This window comes from Kryptolebias marmoratus, linkage group LG16, assembly GCF_001649575.2.
Source record: "Kryptolebias marmoratus isolate JLee-2015 linkage group LG16, ASM164957v2, whole genome shotgun sequence".
In the NCBI taxonomy this organism is placed as follows: Eukaryota; Metazoa; Chordata; class Actinopteri; order Cyprinodontiformes; family Rivulidae; genus Kryptolebias; species Kryptolebias marmoratus.
The window spans coordinates 7522345-7541161 of NC_051445.1; positions in this window are offsets into that span (position 1 = coordinate 7522345).

The following is an 18817-nucleotide window of genomic DNA, read 5'->3' on the forward strand; positions in this document are numbered from 1 at the left end:
AATACCAGGTCATTAATATTATAAATATTTTGTTTGTATTTTTTTTCTGTTTTTAATTCAAAAGTTTTAGGGACAACACTTTAGGAATTTCAGTTGCTGCATATCCACCTCCCTTAATCTTTGCAAATTCAATATGCAGTCAAACTACAGAGATAACAAGAACTTTAACTTGTGTATAGAAGAAAGACTCTGTGTATGAATATGTAATGATGTTTTATAAAGCCTCTGCCACAAGTTTGGTTTATGAATATGCATATTTTTTTCTTTTTAAACTTTTGCAGTGTTTGGGAATTTTACAAGAAAACGGGTGCGATGGATCACACTGTTGCTGCACCCGGGTAGCTGATGGAGAGACACGCTTGAAGTACTCAAACGAAAACAAGTAAAACATTGTCTGTGATTCTGCATGTACGTTCACACCCTTTTACCAGTGGCAGCATCAGTGGGTGGTCACACAGTGAGGTGGAAACTCACACTTGCAATTATTCCACTGAATACAGATCTGCAGCCTTTTGTCAACAATCACTATAATATGCAGTTTTAAACAGGTTGTTTTCAGGCTATTTCTAACATGTGATAACTATGCAGCTATACATTGCATGTGTTTCAAGGTCTAGATATATACAGTAAATAAACAAGAGCGTACTTAATTTAGGCTTGAGTGGAATTTAATAAAAAGCAGCCCAAGATTGTGACTGTCCTTTTATGAATTTCTATCTCTTGTAGCCCTCAGTTATTCTGTTTGTCTGATGTGTTTGATATAAAATAAATTATTTCAGAGATATTAACCCCTTGGTCCATCATAGTAAAGAAAATTTTGTTTACAAAAAATATTCCTTGATATTGTCTGGTATTGACTTAAAAAAAAAAGAAGAACATCACGTTTGGAAGAAAAAAAAATTCATATTAGTGCTTATTTGCCTAAGATGTTTTCATTTTCCATCAACTTTTCTTCAAAAACGTGACATAGAAGACTGACAGCAACTGTTGAATGGACTCCTCACATTACAGAAGTACCAGCTAGCATGCTATTTTTTAATCTTTCTTTATGTGTGGATGAGAGACTGTGGCCAACACTGTGCTCAGGTGATGGATGACCAACAGTGGATAAAGTACACGGCAATAAGCTCTCTAGGCAATCCGGAGAACACTCAGGTACTGGCCGGCAAATTCATCATTCAATTGTCAGAGGATTGTATCAAGTGTGTTTTCTCCAGTGTATTTTGATTTATTTTACAATTTATAAAAGTCACTTCATATCAGCATTAGACATCGCCGCCAATCCACAGCGGGCTTCAAGCAGGGCACAGGAAACAACCTCGAATTGAACAGTGACCCATGAACAACAACAGGATGAGACATTTATAAAATTTTAAAGTGTAACAAACTGTCGAAATTTCAAGTCTGTCCACAACAGAGGAGCATGAGTGGTGCTGAGGCAAACAAGATGCTTCAACCCAAACGGACGGCCTCGCTCTCTCTCCTCTCGTTGCGCAGACGAGTGGAGTGAGTGGGTTTGGGCAGCATGGTGTAGGAGGCACAAACCCTGCTGAGCCCCGTGGGCTATGAACACTCATCAGCACATGGAGTGCTCTTCACTTTTTTTTTTAAGGGAATATACAGGCTTCGCGGTTACACAGAATGGGTCCACAGCGGTGGAACTCTTTTCTCAGTATACCGCTTGTTTATTTCTGTTGAGCAGGCTAATTGTTAATCATTTTCTTTTTAATTGTGGTGGTGGACTTAGCCTCTCAATCTGTAATGGCAGGCCTCTCAGGGCTTGCAGCAGTGTTAATGCGATGTTGAGACTCGTGAGTCTTGTCTTGCAGTGGCAGCATGTCTCCCATCAGCCACTGAGCACAGCATGAAGGCAGCCCTTGAGGGACATTACTAGACCAACCTCTCGGAGGCGTAATATGTAAGCTGCCTCTATCTGGAGGCAGGGAGTCCTGATTTCTGTCTTGCCCAGCTCTTGCATCTCTCTAGGGGCTTGGCAGTGTCTTTGTGGGGGTGGGAGTGATTGATGATGCCCACTCTGTTTAACGCACTATGGAAACGTAGTAGCAGATGGGCATCTGCAGATGTACACATGGCTGTAAAGCTACACAGACCCAGGTCTTAAGGATGCTAATTTTGCCAGGGGAGGTCAACGTCCTAATTAGGAAGAGCAGAAGAGTTTTACTAAGACATCTTACACAACAATGTTAATAATGACAATTATCACTAACTGAATTCAATAAAAAATCATTTTAAAGCACGATTGACATGCTTTAAAGTGTCCTTGAATGCACAAACATTAATTTTATACATAGATTCATTTTACAAACTCTAACCTCTTGTTCATTCTGGCAAATTTTTCATTTTCTCAAAGAGAAAATGGAGTAATAATTTGATGTAATAATTGTATTGACTTTTCAAGAATGGAGACATCTTGAAGTTGTTTTCATGCAAAGCGGAGAAGAGGGTAGGAGAAAGTTATTTGTCGTTCTGGTGAAGTGGGAGGAAGTTTTATTTAATTGGATTTAGATTTGCCCTGTCGTCATGGCACCCAAATAGCAACCTTATACATGAACCTAAGTTTGTGTGTGTGTGAGTAGATGTAGATGTGCAAATAAGCTCAAGAACTAACAAAAGACAAGTAGAAAGAGACCAAGATATGCAGTAGAATAAGCTTCTGAAAAGAGCATTTACTGACGGAGGTGTGCGTGGTTTTTGTGATTGAGAGAAATAAGAGTTTGTCCGTTTGTCACAATGAGCTCAGGCTACAGCTGGTTAAGTGGCCATGGATGCCTTCACCAACAGCAGCCAGTGAGATCACAGCCAAGAGGTTTAGTGCATGTGTAATGAAGGAACACAACGTCCATCTGCATCTCAGTCTGCTTTGATGTCACGTGGGCTCTGTCTTGACTGATCTCAACAGGCGACTGTATCAAAACTCAGATTAGCAGGACACATACATCGTTTCTTTGTGCTGGATGATGATGGAAACACAACAGCACTGAGCATCCTTTTGTAACTGCTTAAGACAAAAAAAAAGCTTCAAGGCAACATAATGTGGTACTTGTTTTCATGCTTCTTTCTGCTTTTGGGGGGCTTGCTTATTTCAGATGGAAACATTAGCAAACTAAGCCTTTTGTTTAAACAAAACTCTATGATAATCCATGTTCCCTTGAATTTTCTAAAAGCAACAACCAGTACATATTTGAAGTTGTTTTCTAAAATTAAATAATTTCAGTCAAGTATTCACTTACCATGTTTTTTTTTGTCTGCACCAGCTAATGAGACAATTTCAGGTACTATTCTTCCTTTACACATGAAACATTTTCAATTAATCAGGTGATAACTAAACGTGTCATTGACAAGCTCTAATGCAAACTGTGGTGAAGTGAGTCTTGCTATGTCAGACCTTGTTGCTTTTCACTCTAAATGTGGCATAAGACTGAACTGCACATGAACAGACAGACATGTACAGTGACAGTGGATCTGCTTTTCAGAGCAGTGCAGTAGATTGCATCAGACTGGTTTTCCTTTCCATGATTTGGTCCAGAACCTAAGCATTTTCTACAGTGCTAGAGCCAAATTAGTGGTTTTAAAAAAGCACCTTCCCTTTTCTCACACTCAAACTGAAGAGTAGAAATCAGAATAGAAATTGCAATTGAAAATGGCATTGACTGCAAGTGAAGTAGATTGTTTTTTTCTCAAACTGACAATGTTACTCATTGCTGTAAATGCATAAAGAAAAATACCACCTGTTCAATAAGTTTTGACATGTAGTCAAGCAGTATGTTAAGAAAATCCCATTAAGTGCTAATGCTTTTTACACCACCACAATAAGAATTGTTTCAACAAAATAAATGGATTTTAGTGATGTACTTATTTTAATCAGTCTTGCATTACTGGCAGTTATTGACTACCAAACCATCACTCTCCCTATCTCTGATGAGGACATATCTAATATCTTGAGCTACATGTGTTTGGCTGGTTGGCTGGTTTGTTCCTGGGCATGCCTTCTTTGTGTTTGCATTAAAACCTACTTAAAATCTGGTCAAAAAGATTATTTTTTGGGGGGGACATTTTGGTGTTTAACATAGCAGCCAGTGTACTGGTGCAATTGTTTGTTTGCAATCTAAAACACCAGGTATTAGAAATGAGCTAAACTGGAGCTTTACTTTTAGTTTTGATGGGCTTCATCCTGGGGAAAACAAAGTACTTTAAGTCACCAGTTTGCTCCAGAAACACAGTTTTAAGTTAATTAGTGGTCAAAGCTCAAAAACAGGCTCATTAGTTCTCAAATCAGACCAGATTTCAAGGTAACACAAAGCAGTATTGTGTTTCCATCCATCTTCAGAAGTACCAAACTGAGTCACAGCTGAGTGTGTATGTAAACACTAATATTGACATAAAGAGCTGTAGCTACAGCTTAACTTTGCACATGGGAGCACTAACCAATCCAGTCAACCGCATAAACACACAGAGGAAGATGTTCTGAGGATGCTTTGTGACATAGAGAACAACAATACCTTGCTTTAGTGAGAGTGTGTGTGTACTTTTGTTGTTGTTGTTTGGTTTTTTTTTGTGATATTTTAAAAACATATTTAACATCTTTTATATAGCTCATGATTTATGTCCCAGATTTATTTATTTGAATAGTCATATGTCAAAGTAAACAGATACAGTATTTAGTCTATTCAATTTAAAAGCTAAATAATAAAAAGACTGAATATCTGCTGTTAAATGGGCTTATTTTACAGGTCACAAGTCATGAAGTGACATTTAACTGGACTGTTTGGAGTCCAAACTAACCACATCTTGTATTTTTTAGTGTCATTTGAAAATAGAGCCACAAAAAACTTTAGAGAAATTCTAAAATACTGCTTTTTCTGCAGTGCAGGAACGCTGACAATGAAGGATGGGGTAAATTGAGTCTTAGAGAATTACATTTAGGATCATTTTACGATCCATTGCCATGGCTTATACTTTCTTTCATATCACAACTTATTATGACTTAAAGTGGTTGGCAGATATTTCAAAGATGGATAAGAAGGCACCTCAGTGCTTCATGCCAGCACTCAGATTCTCCATCAGTGCTGATGAGAATCTGGAGCATCCAATTTTAGTCAAACAAAATCCAGGGTTAATCACCCAAGATGCAGCACAGACACTCAAACATCTGCGAGGGAAGAGTGAGTGCAATGGCTTGTATGAAAAATCATTTACTCCTTAAACCAATAGGGGGGAAAAGTGAAATTACCTTTCTGTCTTGAAATTGAAAAGAAACTTCTTTTTTTTTAACAAAAGTAGTGCAGTGGTCATGTCTACAAGGTAGCCATCTTTTAAACAGCAAGGGGTAATTTAAAAAGTAGAACCTATTATTTTTTAATGGCTGGCTTTTCATTAATCATTTGCTTTAGAGAAATTAATGTTGAAATATGAAAACTCCCTATTATAATTATGCTGAGCAAAATCTGTTTTAATATATATATTTTTTTTATTTCTGAAGGCCACGGCTCTACAGCCAAAGCTAGAATCCAGAATACTTTTCTCCATCCCTGGAAAATTGAGGGCATCTATCCCAGGTGATTTAGCTCAGACTTTTTAGATTTTCTAAGCAAAGTGGCAAATCTAAGATGTAAGGAGTTTCCTGGAAGCTTTAATGAGAACTTTTTCTGGCTGTTAAGTTGTTTGTAAAATCTTTTGGCTGGATGCTTTTTAAGCTTTTGCTAATTGCCAGGAAGAGTGTTGCTCTGAAAACACACCAGAGCTCTCACTTTACTTTAACCAACACGGAGAGAAGCGAAAGAAGAGCGGATCAGACTTAACTTCCCACCAAAATTTTGGCGAGTATCCTGTGGGAAGACCCATGCCCATTCATCTTTAATGTATCGCTCAACTTGTGCTCTGAGGCTCTGAGGACTGACACCGAAGAACAGACAGAATGAAGAAAGAATGTGACAGGGAAAGAGAGAATTTGGAAGGAGGAAAATATGGGAACACAGGGGCAGCTTACTGGGGAATAAGAGTGCAGAGTGAATGATTGATGAGTAGTCAGGGCTGTTGGGTGCATTCTCTAAGCAATAAAAAAGGATTAATGCATCCTTTTCATTCCCTGCAGATCACATCACCAAAATGATCGCTGACGGTCTGATTTGGGGAATTTTTCTTTTTTTTTACTGACCAGTTCTTATAAGTCTAAAACACAGAGTGGGTTTGCGTTGAATGGCATCCATCCCTCTGAAATCTCCGTATTGCTTCATGTTTTTAGTCATTTTTTCCCATCGTTGTTTTTTTGTTCTGTGTTTTGCTGGGGGTTTTTAACCCTACTGTCTGTTCCTCCAGTTGTCTCTTTGTCTTTTCATGTACCTATCTATCTGCCTGTTGTTCAGTAAATTTAGCTGGATTGATCTGGTCTTCCCTAAATGTCCACATCTATCTCCTGTGCCATTCCCTCTTTGACCACATGCTCTCACTAGGGTAATTTTCCCTCCAAAATCACCTTCATTCACGCTGCTTCCTGATTACCCTCTTCACCTTCTTGTCATTATTTTTCTCCCCCACTCCATCATGTGCCGGTGGTTTTTACTAAACAAAGAGTGACCCCTGTTGGTGGGGAATAAACCTGCAGGAGATAAAGGCCTATCTTTCTCCTCTCTGAGAGACATGAAGCGTGAAATCAGCCTGGCATTGGCTACACTGTGACAGACCCTCTGTCTTGGGGCCATATTTGCCCCCTGCTCTCTGTCTTCACTTTGGAAGTAGCACCAGTCAGCAGGTAGGGTTGGTCTTTTTGCTTCATGTGTCTCAACAGTGTTTCCTCTCCTTCTATAAAAAAGCACATCTGACAGAGTTATTAAAAAGGTCCATTTCTTGGAGGTGGAGCATGATATCTTCTCACACTAATGTAGTGTGAAAAAAAAGTGTTGAAATGCAATAAATTGTATAGAATTTATAGCACTGAAGTCAATCTTTCTGTCATTTTCGGTGAATAAAATTCTTGTCATTTCAAGACTTTTGAATTCCTCTATGTAAGACCTGCACTAAAGAATTATATGCCAGAGAATGAGAGTTAACACACACGTGTAATTTGCATGGAATAATTGTAGTACTTCTAACACCATTTTCTTCATAGGGCACCTTTTAATATAACCTAATTCCAAACATTTATAAACCTAAAAATTGAAATAGATACTTGTTTTGTGCAATGACTCTTTTCAGTCACAATATATATGAAATTCATTACTAATCCTTGTTGTGTTGCTGGCAGTTTAATTTAATTTTCTGCACCATCTTTGTAACAAGGTGTTTAAAATATTAATTTGCTTAATATCTTAGTGCCTCACCAACAGTGTCCAAAACAAATTACACAGTAAGTAAGACAATCACTAAGATCTAAGCATAAACATATAAAAGAAAAAAGTCCAGAAAAGATACAGGGGGTGGGAGTTTACTTTAGTAGTTTATCCATCTATCTATTTGTTTTCTTCTGCTTATTCAGGATTGGGTCACAGGGGCAACAGGTCCAGGAGGGAAACCCGGACATCCCTCTCCCCAGCAACACTCTCCAGCTCCTCCTGGTAAATCCCAAGGTGTTCCCAGCCCAGAGAGTTCTGAGTCTGCCCAGGGGTCTCCTCCCAGTGAGACATGCACAGAAAACCTCCAGAGGAACGTACCCAGCAATGTCTGTAATTTATATCTTTAAATAAACTTTAAGCCAAAAAAAAAAATTTTTTATCTTATTAAATTTGAAAGCACCAGCCTTAGAAATTAAAACTAAAAATACTCTTTTGATGCATGACTGTGCACTTAGCATTTGTGTGTCAACAAAAAGGAAATAAATTATGATGTTTGTGAAGCTGTGAAGCATGTGTTCAGTGATAAAAGAATGAATGATGATAAAAAAACGAACATCAATGTGTCAGTGAGACAACTCTTATGTTGCCTAAATTAATAAATGACACAATGAAGTGTGCCTCGGTTTACACATTTTCTTTCTTGTGTTTCAGGTTTGACATCCCACTCTTCATATGTGAATATTTTATCACACCTAGATGGAAAATTGGAGTTCACAAATGTTTATGCGACTGCTGCTTTTCTGGAAATGGAGTTAAAACGGGTCTGGTTTATGAATAAACATTAATAGATGTGAGAACATGATTTCAACTAAATGCCAAAGTTGCTCTGTAAGTGCATGTTACATGTGTCAGCTTGTGTTTCAGTACTTGTTGGGAATTTCCTATCAGAGCCTTTTTAAACTTCACTACCTTTAATTTGGTTCTACTGTAAAGTTCATAATCTACACACTTCCTGGTAGGATATTTTTATTTTTTTAATTTTGCATGTAAAAAATATAAGTGTCAAATAATTTAGAGCAGTGATTGTGTAATAAATGCTCTTCATAACTGAAGACTTTAGGCCAATATTTGTCATGCTCACTTTATTGTAGAGCATCATCTGTCCTCAAACAACAGCTTACTTTGATTTAAAAATTATAAAAGCAAAGTCACTCACCCATTCTGACATCCACAAGCTTTCAGGAAAAAGTCGATATTATTGCGTTTATCTCTGCTTCTGTTCTCGGAAGTCAAAACAGAGAGAAATGACTCATCTTAAATTTAGTAAAGCGTGTAAGTTTTGACACAAACAGCAGAGATTGCCTTTGAAACGGGGAGTGCAGAACATCACGTTTCCACACACAAACCCTTCCAGAGTCTGACGATAAATGGGATTTGATTGCTAGTGCAAAAACTAAATAGGTTATATACAAACAAATGATATCAAATGAATTCTTTGCTGAACTAAAGCATTATTATACTGCTGATTCTGTCAATTGGATTCAACTGGAAGAATAACGAAATGTGTGAAGGTGACAAGATTTTGATTTACCTGATATGTTGTTGCATGGTTCGTAGTGTTTGTGTTGGATAACCCCTAAAAGCTAAAACATTGCAAAGAGAAATTAAATAGTTCTTTCACATGAGAAAAATATTAAGACGCTGCCATTCTTGACGGTAAGATAACATCCGGTATTCCAATTAACACCAGACTTCCCAGCATCCAGTCAGGCTCTGCTCAGACAATATTTTTTTGTCACCGACTGGCCCTTTCAACATTCTCAATTACCTCATTTGATTTATTTCAAATTTCATTTAATGAGCGTGACCCTTTGCTCCCGAAACAGAGACTGACTTATAAACGTCACAATGAGATTTTGATTTAGAGAGATCCAAATGTTTCAGAGCTAATTGTGAAAATGTGTCAAGGTGGCTTGTCTAATTATGGTGGACGAGGCCTTCATTTGAGCTTGACTTAAAATAGCGCAGCGGGTAACTAACGCTCCGAGCCTCGCCTGTGCGAATGCGGCGCTGCTTTATTTATCTTGCAGAAGTCAAAGCAATGACCCCTGGGGAAGATAATTAAGGTGGAATCAACATTTCATTCTGTGCATGATGAGCGTGTCAAGACAATTACGCTCTTCAAAGAAAAAAAAAAGGGGAGGGGGATTGAAGCGGGAAAAAATGCTGATAACCAGACTTACTCTGGTTTAAACAGTGAGTTATAACAGACAGGTTGGAGTATTAAGATGCAGCTTTTCCCCAGGCTGCTGTTTACATGAGATAATGAGGTCCAGTGTAGTTACTGGAGGAGGTAGCTGTTTGAGTGGGAGTGCACAGATTCAATCCGCCTGTATATTTTACTCTATTGTTAAAGCACATAATCTTTTAACCAATGTCACTTGGGAACTAACAGAATGTTTTATCCATCTTTCCGGGATTTGTCAGGCACATATTCATTGCCACTGATCTGTGTGCAGGTCATAGTTCACAGAAATGATGGAATTTATTCAAATATTCCAGCATTTGTACTGTACTCGAGAAGTCGAGAAGCTACGAAGAGATTTCTTGCCTCCTGCAAAGTATGAACTGGGTCATGAAGGAGGACCTGCAGGCCATTTCTCTTTGCATAAGTATTCCTCTCATGTCATGCCAGTTACACGGCAGATAGTCAGGCATAGTTCATTTTCATGTAAACTAGTGCTCCGTGTCTCTCCTTTTAATAGGAGCATACCTCGAAAAGTCACAGCAGCTGTTTGTGAAAACTGTCGCAAAAGCTAATAGTCCCTAAAAAACAAAACAAATTATAAAACTTTTTTTATGTGTATTATTACCAAAACAACCTCTTAAAGTCTTCTTATCTTTATAAAGTCTAATAAAATGGCTGTTCATTTGTAAAATGTTTGAAAAGAATTGTATTTCCTATTAATTTTATTAGATTTTGTTTTTTAAATCGCAGAATGAGGTTTGGTGAAATAAAACTGATTGGTTTCGGTATTTAGGGCAATTTGTCAATACTGCAAAAATATAATATGTACTGTTGAAGAGCTGCAGTCATTCTAAAGTAGTATTCTAAAGTGCTATTACTTTTATTTTCCTGCATTTTCTACCACATTCTTATTTAATGACATTTCAAAAAGTTTTAATCTTTTGATTTGTTAAAACACATTTCTAAGTTAATTAATTAATTGGGCTTATTTGTTTTGCGGTTTTTGTTTGTTTGTTTTGTGTGTGTGTGTGTTGGGGGGGGGGGTGTTAAGCACTAAATTGGATAACAACCTTAATGCAGAATTCTTCTTAAAATTGAGCTGAGTGTCCTAAAAATATATAAAATACATGTATTCATTAAGTGACCTGTTGCTTGATTTTATGTAGAAAACTTCAAAGTTCACGTATGAACTTTGATAATGACACCAATTTTCTTTATATATAAATGGTGCTTTTAAATCTATTTTTCAATGAGCTTGTTAAGAAATGAAAAAATAGTTTATAACTAGGCCTAAATGGGGCTCTTGAATGTATGATTACATTAAAACAGATGTGTGAATCGATGTGTTGACACTCAGAGGACATCTTTACACACTAATGTATCATGGAGCATTGTTTTCCCTTTTTTAAATGCTTTTCTTTCGTTTTTATCAATCTGCTCAAACATCTTGAATTAACTGCTTCATGCTGCACTCAGTGGAGGGTTTTTTTATTTTTATTTTCTTCTTTTTTTATGTTTGTGTTTGTGTGTTTGCCAATAACATGTTCCGAATGCAAAACCTACTATAACTGTACAACTTTTTGTTTGATTGTCTGAGTCATAAAGCTTAAAGCCTCGCGTGGAACTTCATTTACAGATGTCTTCAAAGATACAGAAATCATAAATCACAAAACAGAAATATATATTGTAGCATATGTGCTTGTTTTGCTGGAATTAAAACAGAAACTCACACATTGTATGATTGCATGACTAAATTATGGTAGCCACTGGGAAATGACTTGTTTTATGTGCGCTGTTTTCATTTCACGCCTGATGGACTCTCACCTTTAACCAGGAGGTGCACGTCTTTCAGCGCCGTTTCAGGCACAATATCCTAATAAAAAAATAATGGAAGCATTTCCCCTTTTTAATTGGACATTGTTAGAATGACATATCAATCCTGCTGCAGAAATGTTTCTTTTCTTGTATTTTTTAATTAAAACAGTCCCTTTTTACCCCCAAGACTGAGACTGCTTGTCTCAAATATTGCGTAACTGCTTATTGTTGATACTGAACATTAAATCATCATGTCAGTTTATGTCTTGTGTTCTTTATCGCAATATTAATAGTGATTTATAGTCCGTCTTCTGTATGACAGAGTCTTCTTGTGCAGAAAGTAACAAATTATCAAACAATTCTCATTCTATTCTCATCATTTATACTAGCGGAACTATCTCTACTGGTGATTCATCTTCCTTCATCGCATTTGTTTTTTGCAATTTTACATTTGAAAAGCTCTGATTTCCATTAGCATTTTTGCAATTATCCAGAAATTACATTAAAGTTCTTGGCAATGAAATGACAAAAAATGATTACCCTATTAAGTCCCACAGCTAAAGAAAAAAAACAAACAAAAAAAAAAAACATAATGTGAATAGTATTGCATGGTATTAACTTTTATTGGAGGAAGAAAAGGAATATTGAATTATCACCTGTGTCTAAGCACTCCAAAATTCCATTTTAGCTATTCATGTCATGAGGCAAACAAGCAGACTGAAGCCGAGCAAATAAAACCTGGCAGCTGCTGGATGAATGGCTGCATGTTTGGGTCATGATAAGGAAGAATTACATTTTTACACACCACTGAAGAGAGGAAAACAAAGCCTGGTGTGGGTTTAAAAGCTCTATAAACTGTTGGAAAACAACCGAGTGCAAAAAATGAAGTATTATTTCCTCCTAATCGTTTAAACCTTTTCCTCGATGAATGATAGAAGTGATTTAGACCTCATCAAAATCACTCAGTATGGCCCCAGAGCACAGATAATAAAAAGCATGATGGTAGTTTGCTGGGTGGGAAACGGTAAGGTAGTATTAGCCATTTGGGGACCACTCTAAATGGAGCAATTAAAATATGTGTTGTCATATCCAGAGATATTCATTAATCATAGCGAGTGAAGCAATGCTTATTTACCAGAGCAGAATTTCCATAGTCTGCTTTCTGTGGGATTTATTCCAACAGATCTGTCTGTTCCTCCCAAACAGGTCAGACTCAAAGTCCAACTGTCGATCGCACGTTTATATTTGTTGCATTTCAAATCGTGGATCTGAATGTAAATCAGGAAAAAAGAAGCCAAAAGACACTGATGCATCAGACTCTCAGACAAAAACTGTAGCAGATCCTAATGAAATTTCTTTTTACTTTTTGCTTGTTTTCAAATATATGTATTGTTTTAATTTTTGTACCACTTCTGCAAGATATTCCACACAAAAAAATAATAATTACCCAATAAGTTTTATTTTGTTTTTAATCTGTGCAACAACAAAATAAAATAAAAATTGTGAAGTAAATGTCAAAGCATCCTGTGTATTTCCATAGTTGTCTGGTTTGTTTTTGAGGTGTGTTTTATGCTAATTCATGGTGAATGCACCGACACACCCTCCCAGCTCTAACAGGCGGTGAAACTCAATCACAGTGTAATATGACACTTTTTTAAGCCTCAGATAACTTATTAAAACTAAATGTATGGGCGGGAAATGCATTTTTGAACTTACAGCAACAAGCAAAGACCTATATAAAAATAATAATCACAATTAACTTGTTGATTGTGCTGCAAATAACTTATTTTTAATCATTTTGAAAATCTATTAAATGTTTTTATTTTATTTCAATTGCCTGCATCCAGTAAACTTGTTGTTTTCTGCTCTTATTCACTGTTTTTTTTTTTCATTCTAGAACGAAAGAATTTGGGAAATACAACAAGACGGTTAAATTGATTATAAAAATCAGATGCTGAAAGTTAAAAGCAGACTCAGTTTAAGGACAAAGCAGAGTCACGAGGCCGACTGTCTGTTACTGCAGCCATTTGGCAGCCTGGCTCCTGAGAACACACTCCCACTGGGTGCAAATCAAAAATCCCAAAGTCTTACAGCTAATGGCAACAGTCACTGCATTGTGGCGTTACTGACATCAAAACTAATGTCCACACATATGGAGTGGAGCACAAGAGCTGTCAACACTCCCCAACGACCCTGTGAGTCGAAGTGGACAAAAAGGGAAAGAAATTCTCATGCTGGTTGTTATTTTTTTTCCTCCAACACTTTTAAAGCACTTAAGCCTTTATGTTGACATCTTCAGTGCTTTCTGTTGCAATTGCCAAAATGGCGAGTTACGTTATATTGACTGTATAGGAGGAAGGCGTATGTTATTGATGTTGCTGTGTTTATGTGTCTGTAAATATAAAAATGCACTGGGGATTGTTAAAGCCAAACATGGATGTTAGAAGCTACTTAAACCACCTAAAGGTTCAGAGTGTTTACACACAGATCAGCAGAAATTCAAATACTGAAGATCCGACACCAGCCGTGAAGAGGTCTTAATACTAAAAAGTAACTTTCCACAGTGATGTCAAAAGGAATAGAAAACGAACCTCTCCACCACCAGCAATATTAGCCTTTTGTTAAGCTTATAGTTAGGTTGGGTGAAGTGAGCTCTACCTTCTGTTATGTAGCCTCAACATCTTAAGGACTTGATGGGTTTACTTCACACTTCTCTCCTTATTCCTAATGGACATGAATGCCATTAATGTCACTAGTTCAGCATTTTCTTCTTTTTCTCCGCAGGTACTTGGAGTGCTGCCTTTCAGTTTGTCTTTATCCTTGTTACGTCCTTTCAACCCCTAGCTGAGGCAACCTGCCCATCCTGAGTCTGGTTCTGCTAAATCTTACTTAGAGGTTTTCCTTTCCACTGTCATCTGCTGCCTTGTGCATGCTCAGAATGACGGACTGCACAGAAATTAAGATTTGATGCAATCTATTAGTTTCCTTAACAAGAATTTTTTTTTTAATTTAACTGAGGTTTTGTAATAAGGATTTTTTTGAATCTGACTGTTTTGGTTAGGAATATAATTTGACTGTATTGAACTGAAAAGAATGGACTTAAATTGGATTGGGCAGGATATGAATTTGATTTTAACTGTGTTGGACTGAATTATAAATAGACTGAACTGAACTAAATATGTGTAATTATATTTGAGTAAGACTTGTTTATTATATTTGCCCTGAGATTACTTTTGTTGCAAATTGGCACTATTTACATTTTGGAAAAAAATTTAATAAAATACATTTTCACTTTAACTGAATTCAACAAAATCAAACTGAGCTGAATTGCTTTAATTAACTCTCTGACTTTCTGACCCTTTGATGTTTTTCAGGATAGTGAAAATATTGCACTGACAAAATCTTTCTATAAGCAAACACCTGCTAAAACACCTAAAATTGTAATTTTTTTACTGAGTCCACAGTTATATTTTATGACGTAGACACAGAAGATGATAACATTACCTGACCCTCCACTGATCCAGAAGAGAATTTTAAATTATTACACAACAAAGGTGCTTATAAATATAATCTGGAAGTAAATAAGTTTAATTTACCACTGTAAATGGCTTTCTTGTGATGTTGCGAAGCTGCTAATCTGACTCACCGATTGAAGGTTGTAATAAGCCAAACATTTTCCATGTTTTGAACTACATATCTGCATGATTTCATTTTCAAAATCCCATTTGCTCTGAAAAACATCAACAAACTCTGAACAATCAACCTACATGATTCTTCAAAAGCTAGACTAAAGTTCTCCTTGAGTGTTTTTTTGAGCTGTAATATTTTACACCAGCAGAAGGGCTCTGAAATGCTGGAATGAATAAATCAAGCACGAATGAGTAAACATTTTGCAGTCTCATCGTGTTGCTTCTCAGGGCATTAGCAGGGAAGGACTTTGTTTTTTTGTCACATATATAGCTGCAATCATAGAGCATTCAGCTCTGCAGCCTGTAAGTGCAGTTGTATGGCCTTCTGTGGCTCTGCAGACGGCTTCTTAATGTTTGATGAAATAACCCTAATGATGTTTTCACCTGCTTTAAAAATTCTGTTAAAACTGATAGTGCTGAATGTGGAAAACCTTGGTGTTTCCCAGCAGCCTCCTTGTTGCATCAGTTTCTCCATCGAAGAGGTTATACTGTATGTGAGTGGCTATACTATATAGATGTTGCAGACATTGAGTTTAAATTTAGTGTGGTAGTAGCTGACAGTCATTCACAACACATATTGCAAGCTTTAATGTATTATACAAGACAAGAATTCTCAATATCACATGAGACTGAGCAAAATGTTTTCTTTCAGTCCCCATACATTTCAATATCACCTCAAAAATATCTTAGAACTTATAAATCATGTCACATCATATAATACAATATAAAACATACGCCTCCATTACATCTAATACCATATATTGGAGGGTTTGTGTGAGTGTGTGTGACTACATAAGCCTGAGAAAAAACCCTGCAGATTGTTTTGAGCCAAGCATAGAGTGTAGTAAATCACCGTAGAGCTGCACTCACTGAGCTCAGCACTATCTCCAGCGTTCAGCACCTCCACCAAGCCAAATCAAGTTTGTGTTACCAGCGCACAGCTTACGCCACAATTCTGAGCATTGTCAGCAGGAACGGGAGTCCTGAGGTGAACAAACATCAAAGTAATCATTCAGAGTATGCAAGAACAGAGAAAACAAACACAAATACTGTAAAACCTTTATAAGTTCTATTAGGCTGAATTTCCCTGTGCTACAGTAATAAACCAAACACCATAATGAAGTCTGCTGTGTAACCGCCTACAGGCCACAACCTATTTGATCGATAAAGACTGGTTCAAGTTGAAAGCTGGAACTGGAAAACAGCGGCACAATTCCAGACAATACTCAGAGCAAACAGGCATCAGTTTAATCCATCTTCAGCGCCTCAGTAGGACACTCATGGCAGAATGCGAGACCGTTACGATTTTCAATTTTGATGCAGTTATTTTTCAGTATTGCTCCATAGTAAAGAACCGCCGCAATGTGAGCGAAGCACTTCAGCAGAAACTCCAGTTCTTTTTTTTTTTTTTTTGCTTCTTCTTCTTTTCTCCAAGATCCCAGCAGAGAGTGCATTAATCATCACAGTCTCACCCCTCCTAACTGAAGACAGAGAGCAACAGCTGGGGGAGAGGAGCTCGACTTTAAACAGTACAGACTGCAGGAGGTTCAGCCATCACTTCTTGTTGTGGATTCTGACATCAATAGTAATGAATACCTTGGAGCGTTGCCTGACTGCCTGAGCATGAATTGCTAGAACACTGGAAAGGTTTGTTGTTTGTGCGTCTGTGTGTGCAGGCCTCCATGTTGACTGTGCGCACCTTTGTTTGCCTGTGCATCCACATGCATCACTGGGAGTGTGTGCCTTTTGTTGGACCAGGTATGAGTAATATTCATAGTACTGGATGGGACTAAATGACCTGAACTGACAGGAACAATTAATCAGGACATTGCTGGTGCACCGGGATGAGGCTTCATGCTGAGGTTACACCTGCACGGGCCCTGAGCTGCACCGGGATCAAGAGCACCTAAACAGAATCATCTTTAAATGATCTATGGCTGGCTGAAATGCATTTATTTCATCTAAAAAAAAAAAATCGCATACGCATAGTTTTTAAAATTTCATAGTGAAAAGTGTGCTTTATCCTGAAGACCCAACTAAATATCTTTTTATTAATTTATGCCAATAAACAAAGCTATTTACAAAGCCAGATATATGTTCTACACAGCTTCTGATTTCTTATTTTTGATAATACAAAATAATTTCTTGAAAAACACATGGGATCGACTGAACCTGCAATAACCAATCTTTTCCACAAGGTGGCAGTGAAAGCCAGCTGCAGGGATGCTTGAAGAAACACAAAAAACGTAATCCAGTTGCCTTTCTAGGATTACAGTGACCTGGATGTCTGACAAGCTGCAACATTGACATTTGCAAGTTCCATTTTAGCCCACAGCTTGTTCATGCAGCAAGACAGCATACTTTAACTTTAACATTCAAAGACTTTTACTTCTGGCCCAATATTCTTCTATCAGTTCTGTTTAGTAAAAATGGAAAAGCTAAAACAAATGTATTGTCAAATAAAAGCTTCAATCAGTGAACTCAATGAAGAAAACAGTTTATTAAAAAACATTTTTTTCAGTAATTGTGTGTTTGTTAGAGTTGAGCAACAAAAGCACTAAATAATGGCGAATAAATCAGAAGAAATTAAACAAAATGTGTAATAAAAACACTGAGCCACAGTATAAATTCACAACTCAATATGGGTCTTGAGAGCGTGAACAGTTGTTTGTCTCGTTTGTCCATATGTGGCCCTGTCCCCTGTCTCACTACAGTGACTGCTGGAAAGGAGAAGCAGGTAAAGAAAATGGATGGATGGAATATGGTTCTTAGGAGGGTTGATGAGTCAGGACTTCTTACCATGAAAATAACAGATCAATGAGTTTTGCAGGATAATCTTCAGTTTAAAATATAACTTCATAGTTTGACTTAAGACCCACTGAAAGGTGTATTATTGTTGTTGCTGTTTTTCAGTGCAGAGACAGCTCTCTAGTGGCTGACTAAAATCTGTCCCTGACGTCCTTGGAAAAGCAGCTGTTTGTTGTGTTTGATGTCAAAGAAGCTGACAAGGAAAAGGAAAAAAAGTGTCCAAAGATGTTTTGTCTGTTTATGATTTGATCAAAAAAAGGAGAAAAAAAATGTCTTACAGTGTAAACACAGAAGCTGCTTTTTCAAAGTTTCATACTGTAATTAAAAATTCTTTAAACATTATGTGTTTACTGAAAAAAAAAAACTTTAGGGATACCTTTAAGCTAGGTTGAATTTACAAGAAATATTATAGGTACTCATTGCAAACTATAAAATCAACATAAAAAAGGTTATCCTAAACTATATCAAATGGTGCAGAAAACATTTACTTCACTGGTTTTCCAGATATATTGAATGCAAAAATGAAATGCAGGTCCACACTCAATGTAAACAAAGCTCTTGGGTGAATCTGCCGAAAACTGTGTGAAAGCTTGAGCCACGTGATTGACCTACATTAGGCTAGCTGCAGTCTGTGTAAGTAAACAAATCTGACAAGAGCAGAGTCTCAGAGAAAAGGTTCAGGTGTAAATATTAGAGTGTATCTGCTGCTTAAAGTAAAAGAAAATAGAAAGGTAGGTAGGTAGGTAGGTAGGTAGGTAGGTAGGTAGGTAGGTAGGTAGGTAGGTAGGTACATTTATTTATATAGCACTTTTCAGCACGAGGCGATTCAAAGTGCTTTACAACACAAGAACAAAATTACAGACAGAGTTACAGAACATGACAAGATAACTAAGCTAAAACATGACAATGCTAACAAAGGTACAGGATAACTAAACTACTAAAACATGATATTACTAAACCAAGGCACG